This window comes from Lissotriton helveticus, chromosome 8 (genome assembly GCF_964261635.1).
Source record: "Lissotriton helveticus chromosome 8, aLisHel1.1, whole genome shotgun sequence".
Classification (NCBI taxonomy): domain Eukaryota; kingdom Metazoa; phylum Chordata; class Amphibia; order Caudata; family Salamandridae; genus Lissotriton; species Lissotriton helveticus.
Genome location: NC_136069.1, coordinates 438,305,126 through 438,313,084, shown reverse-complemented (window position 1 = coordinate 438,313,084; position 7,959 = coordinate 438,305,126). Strand labels below are relative to the sequence as shown.

The 7,959-nt window shown below is 42.9% G+C and overlaps 1 long non-coding RNA gene across 1 annotated transcript; it reads left to right on the top strand.

Moving 5' to 3' along the window:
* Positions 1-1,173: 1,173 nt before the first annotated feature.
* Positions 1,174-7,746, top strand: LOC144771672 (uncharacterized). Its single transcript, XR_013599423.1, has 4 exons — positions 1,174-1,251; positions 1,339-1,421; positions 1,534-1,622; positions 7,500-7,746. It is a non-coding gene; the product is annotated as an uncharacterized LOC144771672 (long non-coding RNA).
* Positions 7,747-7,959: the final 213 nt, after the last annotated feature.

Below are 7,959 nucleotides of genomic sequence, written 5' to 3'. Positions count from 1 at the left end.
AACCATTTTATGCAGTGCCCGATGCATTTCGGGACAATGGTGTCCCTTCCTTAGGGGAAATCTGTAAAAGCAGAAAAATAATCATAACTGTTCAAATTCGCGGGTAGTTTTGCAAATGACTACTCAATTCAAATACAATTGATTCCATGTGCGGGTCTGAACATAATATTATTTACAAGTAATGTGATTACGTAAACAGGTTGGTTCACAAATTTCTCTAATGGTATGGTCCATAAACAAAAGATGAAGTAAACGAAAGAAAAAAACTGAGAATTACGACAAGTCACCAAACCTAGATGGTGAGTGTTAATAAATGCAGTGAAATTCTACCACCTCTCACACCAGTGTCCCAAAAGGAAATAAACTGAAAATTAAAAAATAACGTGTGCATGCAAAGCAAAGTGGGTGAAAAGAAAATTAGGTGTAAAAATGTGAATAATGTACACTCAAGTACCTGGCTGAACTCTTGTAGACGCCAACTAAAAACAATAGCCAACACATAACTCAGTTAAAGTAACTAGCTAACTCCCGAGTTTTAAATCTGACAGTGGTATAAACAGAAAGGAATCCCCTACCTGTTAGTCAATTGTTATAAACTTCCTATAGAGGAAACAAAATTAGCCTACCAACAAGGTTGGAATCTTCAGATCACAAAAGCGAATAGCTGCCACAAAAAACATGAACACCTTCAGTCAATTAGTCATGTACCTTCCATTCTTCATCGACTAGCTCTATTGATCACGTTAAGCTCACACAATCACATACAGCTATCATAAATTTTTTTAACGATTTGGACTTGTAACTTTTCACACATTTTTTCTTTTTACATTTTTTTCTTTCATCTAATATAGTTATCAGATACATGGTATTTGGTTTGACCGTTAGACTGATGTTTTATTCCTGAAGTTTTACTTGAGCATTAATGTATCCCTTAGTTAGTTGTTTTATGTTGAACCCATCTATTTGATCACTTGGCAGTTACATTTGTCACTTTAACATTTCACATCGGCAATTAAGACACGGATTTGGCTAAATTTACTACCTTAAGGATTGGTGATCATTTGGAGATTTCATCCCAAACTAAGATGGCGGACACGCGTGAAGCAGAGATTCTGGATTAGGCTGTTTTCTATGTTCATGGCAGTAACTTGTTTTGAAACCGGGAGCGGGCGGCGCCGGCGTCCAGTCACATTATGCTGTTAGCAGGTCATGTGGGTGAATACTACGAGAGGCACCAGAGTTAAATAAGAGGTATGTGGATTTATTTCACTGTTTCAGATATTTAGACACAGCGTATTCGTTATTTGAGGTCTGGTACTTCAAATTCGTTCATTACAGAAGAGAGTTGGAACGTGCATTGGAGCATATTTATAGAGTTACCAGTGGTTAATTGGAGTGATCTGCACGGCGTGTTTGCGCCGGTAAGTGTACTTGTATGATTTTGAATTGAACATGCATAATTTAGTCCCGCTATTCTTTACTCTAGTGAATACATGACTAATTGACTGAAGGTGTTCATGTTTTTTGTGGCAGCTATTCGCTTTTGTGATCTGAAGATTCCAACCTTGTTGGCAGGCTAATTTCGTTTCCTCTATAGGAAGTTTATAACAATTGACCAAAAGGTAGGGGATTCCTTTCTGTTTATACCACTGTCAGATTTAAAACTCGGGAGTTAGCTAGTTACTTTAACTGAGTTATGTGTTGGCTATTGTTTTTAGGTTTCGCCTATTATCATTCGCTTGCGAATGTAATAGGCGAAAATTCAAGGGCTCGATCGACTCGTCAAACCACTGCGATTTTTCCACAGTGCATGTGAGGGTCACGTGACCACAAAAGCGGGTCACGTGACCACACAAGCACGCGCATCTCCCTAATCCGCCTTCCACACTTCTCCCCTCGCTCGCATTCCCGCCCCCCCACCAGGCTCTCCCGCCCCCATCCGGCTTCCCTCCGGCCATTTGCCCGCATTGCGAGGCCATTTGCCTTTACATGGACACAAAGGCGAAACTTAGACATAAATAAAATGTACTTCAAATTAAACAAACAATCAGTTAACAACTCCTGTTTTCACCAGTACGTAATGTAGCACGCAAGACACAACATGCCGGAGTGCTTTTGAAGATTCTTTCTTTCTTTTCAAAGGTTTTTTTTTCGTTCCTTTGGTTTCCTCCCTTTTTTAGGTTTTGCCTTGGCAATGCGTACGAAGTACGGATACGCTAGCAAAATCTTATGTTTTGCTCTGTGGGGTCGGGTATCCGCCCCCTCCTCCCATTGGCTAGCTCCATAAATGGAGGCTAGCCATTGGTAGCCGGATCTGTCCGTCAAGGCCGGACCAGATTCGGGGGCGTTCCCGAGATTTTTTCCCTCTCCGCCTCTGCGATGTCGTCATCGCGGCGGTGGGCGGAGTTTCGTTTATTTTTTTAAATTTGTTTGTTTTTCCCATTACGCGGCCGACCGCCGCTGGAGGAAGTCGAGGTGAGTGATGCCGTTCCCTCCCCCCTCCCGCTATCCGTGAGCCCCCCCCGCCCACCTCCCGCGTCTCATGTCGTCTGTGCCGTTCCGCCCCCTCCCCGTGTGTCCGTTCCGCCCCCTCCCCGTGTGAAAGTGATTAGTTTCTGGAGCTCGGCTCAGGTCCGTTCCCGCCCCCCCTCCCGGGTGGTTCCGTGTATGTACTTGTTTACGTTGTATCAAGGCCTACTCCTTAACTGCAACATGAGCAGGAACTATATTTGGCACTTATTGTCTTGCCATTGACCATCTCTGAGATGCTTCTGATACTTCAAACATTCAATGAAATGTTGCTATGCTGTAGCTCAGAATATTCCTACCCCAAAGAGGACTGTCCTTTGCGTTGCTTTGCCATGTTTTCAATCCAATGCTATCACTCACACTTTAGGATAAGAGTAGAAAAACGAATTCAATTGGTAAAAGTACATTCTGCACGGTTCTAATGTGTAGCCCTGTTTTTCCCCCTGCCCATATCAAATGAAAAAAATTGCCATCTGAGCCAACCCACCTGTTTTGTGCTGTCGTCGTGCAAGCTGCATTTGTTCATTTTTAACTTGTGTAATGTAATCTCCAGATATGTAATCTCTTGGAAGCAAGATTTACATTTAGCTCACAACGTTTCTACATGTTATGAAATGGCCTCATCTAACTCTGCTTCTGCCTGGTGATCACATGTTTTTTTCCCCATCTGCTGTGGGAAATATTTGGAAATGTGTTTGCGCAATTCTCTATTCTCTAATTGACATAAGGAGGTGCATCTAAAACAAATATCTTTCACCCTGAATGCGTGGTCCTATCTACAATTCTCAAAGGGAAGTTGGAGGTTGCAAACGATAAGGTGGCTGCAGGAGCAGTCTGCTTTTGTCATCCTCATGCCTTCCTGTTTAGACCATTTTCCGACTTTGAGTGCCTGGAACGTCTGGCCTAAATGGCAGTCTGTGTATGGTGCCCACAGTGGACGGGAAGGAGAAGGTTTGCGCATTTGCAGCATGTGGATGTACCCCAGCACTGGGCGCTGGATGCCTCTATGGTGCTAGTCTGGGGAAAATGCTGTTTTAGATACAGCTTGCACAGCAATCCACAGCAGAGGTTACGTGGAAAGTTATTCTCCCAAAAATTTGTTATAGGTGAAAAATTGGGCTGAGGTGTTATTGCGCTCATAATTCCCCATTGCTCAGACGTGCTTTCTGAAACCTGTTCTAATGTTGTTCCCCATTTTTACACCTCGGCCTCCCACAACCTTCACCTTATCTAATGCAAACCATGTCCAATTCAAACTATAGTTTTCTAGGGGTCCAGGGAGAAACGTTGGGGGGTGGGGATGGTTCCTCACCCTGTACTCCCCACCCCATATCAGCCCTTGTTGCAGTCGTCGTGGCACTGAAATTGTGCTAGCGCTTAGCACTGCAGCTCCATTGCTTGACATGGGCACCCTTTTTACTTGTACATCAGTGGAGGGGGTTGGGGTTTGCTGGGAACTGTTGTAGTTGACCTTTGACCTGTCTTGTGTCCCCCACCTAGCCTGTCCTTCCTAGTGCAGCTCTCATCTCTCCCCTGGATCCTTACCTTGAGGCGCGGGTGCCCTGTGCTATCATGTATATGTCCCCTGTGACCATCTACTGTTTCATTTCTTTCTGCCTAGAGAATGTTCACTCAATATATAAACTGACCTGTTTCATCCGCTTTTGTGATGTGACCTAGCCTTGTGCAAGTGGAGCTTTTTAGTGTTCAACATTACAGTGAAGATTCTATGGCCAAGACTACAAGTGATGCTTTCTTATGTGTCTCACTGCTGCACTTACCTGCACTGTTGTATAAGCAAACTACTTTATCACAATCTCGGAGGATTCACTTCACCGAAACTTCACTGCCACTGACCGCCATTCTGTATTTCCCCTCCCACACACCTTTCAAACGTTACCCGATCAGATGCTGTTAACAAACCAGGTCACTGCACGTGGGCAGGCGTCCTGTAATGCATAATGTGGCACATGCAAAACGGACCTAGAAGCAAGGACGCGCTGTTCCCACCTCCTACAGGTGAGGCGGCCTTGTCGGCAGGGCTCGAGTCGGGGTACCACGCGGGTGGACGGCATCCCCCCTCTTATTTTAATGGGTAGACGCCGTCCCCCCTGCCATACAGCTGGACTTCACTCTTTGGCCTCTCTGAAACGGGATCGGAGCCACCTTTCGTGACGACACTTCCTGTCGTGACGTCACTTCCGGTGACAGCGTCCCCCCACTTCTTTTTTTAGGACTCGTGCCCTGCTTGTCGGCATTCGAACTCGTGACCTGTCGAGTGTGAATGTCGAAGCAGCGAGCATTAATCTCACTGAGCAACCTTTTTTTAATTAAATTGTTTAATGGGTGAGGTACTTGTCTCTGTGTATGATCGTCTAGAAGAGATAACCCAGCAGCAGCCACGAAATAACTACAAGCCTTGGGTACTTAGCTGTGTAGGAATGTATGCCACCCTCCCAGCGGTGCCTGTTTATAAAGAAAACTACATTTCACGAGGCCGTCACCTTTAATGAGGGTAAGCTTCTTCTTGGAACGAAAATTAGTCTTTATTCGCGTGTTTACATTTTTTGCGTCATACAAGTCTGTTCTGCTGCATGCTTTTCCTGAGTGCGCCGCACGTGCCCCTCTTTTGGTCTGTTGCTGCCAGCTGGAAGGGAACAGATTAATTATTGATGTGTTAGGCACACCTTCGAACAATTTAAAGTGCGCAGGGGATTAAGGCTCTAAATCTGTTTGTCATCATTTTAGCACCCTCTATCCCCTGCAAACTTTCTCTCAGGCATGTTTTCATTTAAATGTTTTTGAGGTCATTGAAAAGAGAGCTTTAAGATTTCACTGTGGTGAGAATTTGTGAACAGAATGTGCAGCAGGCAGCCTTCCAGGGCGCCTGTAAAGTAAGAAAAGTGGTCGATTAGTCCTAAGAAACAGACCGAAGTATCATAGGGAATATCTTGCTTCAAAAAACAATTAAAACTCATGGTTCTGTTTAAAATGCGCAATAGACTATTCGGAAAGTCTTACAGGATTTTGTATGGGTGTGGTAACTTCAGTAGAAAAGGTAGTCCGGATTCCTCTAAAGCAAGTGGGGTGTACATGGCCATTAAGTTCTACTGACATACAGAATACACTTTAATTGGGCATGACGTGTAGTGGCACTTCTATCATTCATGCTGAGCATATATTCTATACATACTCCCTATGGCTTTGGTTCAGCCTCCTTCTGCTTGTGGCTTCTTTGGTTCAAGAACCTTCAGACATTGGCTTGAAATATTGTCAGTCACATCTTGGATCAGCCACAGGAGTATTTTTGTTTCATCTTCTGTATGAGGGACTATTAGATTAAGCTATTGACATTGTAAATGACAATGCCATTTATGTATCTGTTTTCAAAACCAACACATAAATAAACAATTTGTCATTTACAATGCTAATAGCTCTAACTTTGGCAAAGGCAAAACCGTTGCATTGTAAATGCTTGTTTTTCCTTTCCTTCTTGCAGCCTTCGTGTGCCTTTTCCCTTTCTTCACTGCGAGCCAGCCTCTCTTCACAGTAAGTACCTAGGGATGCCGAGGACTCCCATGCATGTGAACTACAGCCGAACACATGCCCCTTGTCTGTGGCTCCTGCAGCCGCTCGCAGATGCCCCTGTATTCTAAGCCATTCTAGCACTCACGTGAAACGTTTCTGCAGCTCGACTCCCCCACCCCGTCTGTTTGGTTTCACATTTGCACGTCTCCTATGCTGCGATTACCAGTGGTTCTCAGGGCCAGCCTGACCTGACCCCGGGCGCCTGAACACCTCCTTGTGGTGGTAAACGGAATAGCCGCTGGAGTGATAATGAAAGTCTGCTTTCTCACGGCACCGTGGTCTTGAGCACGTCACAGGAGTTTATATGTTTTTATTTGTGCACTTTAATATAACTCGAGCCAATGGTATTGGGTGCATGAGCGCCTGTTACATTACACAAGGTCACATTCATTTTTTTAGGCACATGGAGATTAAGTGATTTGCTCAGAATAATTCTGGTGGAAAATCCTGCTTCCTATGGCGAGCTCGCGCTGCAATGTACATGGGAGTGTTTTACATCTCCAATGTATACCAAAAACATTACATCTATGTCTCATGAACACGTTGTATACAGAAACATTTTTTTATCCCTGCTGTAGGCTTTAAATCGTTTAGGTAGGACTCCAAACGGTAGATACACCCATTGGCTTTGCCAGTGATTGGAACAAGTAAACTGGATTACTATCATGAATTAAAAAAAACATGAGTATGTGTCTAAAAATCCGTCTCCCCTACTGGTTCTCGTACAGAACGTTTCAAGGGTTCGTCTAGAATTTTAACTGCATCGAAAAGACAAGCACTGGCGTTGCCAATAGGTTTCGCATTTGGAAAGTTGGAGCTATTGGTTTTGTAAATGACATTTTATATTTATATATTGTTATTGACAATGCCAATAACGATATATAAATATAAAATGTCATTTACAAAACCAATAGCTCCAACTTTCCAAATGCAAAACCTATTGGCAACGCCAGTGCTTGTTTAGTTGGCGTCTACAAGAGTTCAGCCAGGTACTTGAGTGTACATTATTCACATTTTTACACCTAATTTTCTTTTCACCCACTTTGCTTTGCATGCACACGTTATTTTTCAATTTTCAGTTTATTTCCTTTTGGGACACTGGTGTGAGAGGTGGTTGAATTTCACTGCATTTATTAACACTCACAATCTAGGTTTGGTGACTTGTCGTAATTCTCAGTTTTTTTCTTTCGTTTACTTCATCTTTTGTTTATGGAGCATACCATTAGAGAAAATTGTGAACCAACCTGTTTACGTAATCACATTACTTGTAAATAATATTATGTTCAGACCCGCACATGGAATCAATTGTATTTGAATTGAGTAGTCATTTGCAAAACTACCCGCGAATTTGAACAGTTATGATTATTTTTCTGCTTTTACAGATTGCCTCTGAGGAAGGGACACCATTGTCCTGAAATGCATCGGGCACTGCATAAAATGGTTTTGTTATGAATTGTGATGAGGAAAACTTTGTTTATATTCATGTATTTGAATTTACATACATCAATGTATCAATGTTATGTTTGAATTAGATACTTCTATGGTGTTTTGATGTAATCGAACCATTTGCTTTGGATAGTTGAATCAATATAAAAAATGAAAACATAGATTAAATTTATCGGGTACTCATATGATACTACAGATTTGATTAATGGGAATTGTGTGATGAAGCATATGATTTTGATTATTTGAAACCAGAGTCCTTTTGGACTCCACCAGCACAGTGCACAGCGTTTCCTGCCATCCTTGGCTGTTTTTTCCTTTTGATTGTTTTTCAGCACTTGAGGAGCAGCTGCGGCACCTATGTAATAAACAATTTAAACTTATTGAGTTGTTAAGATA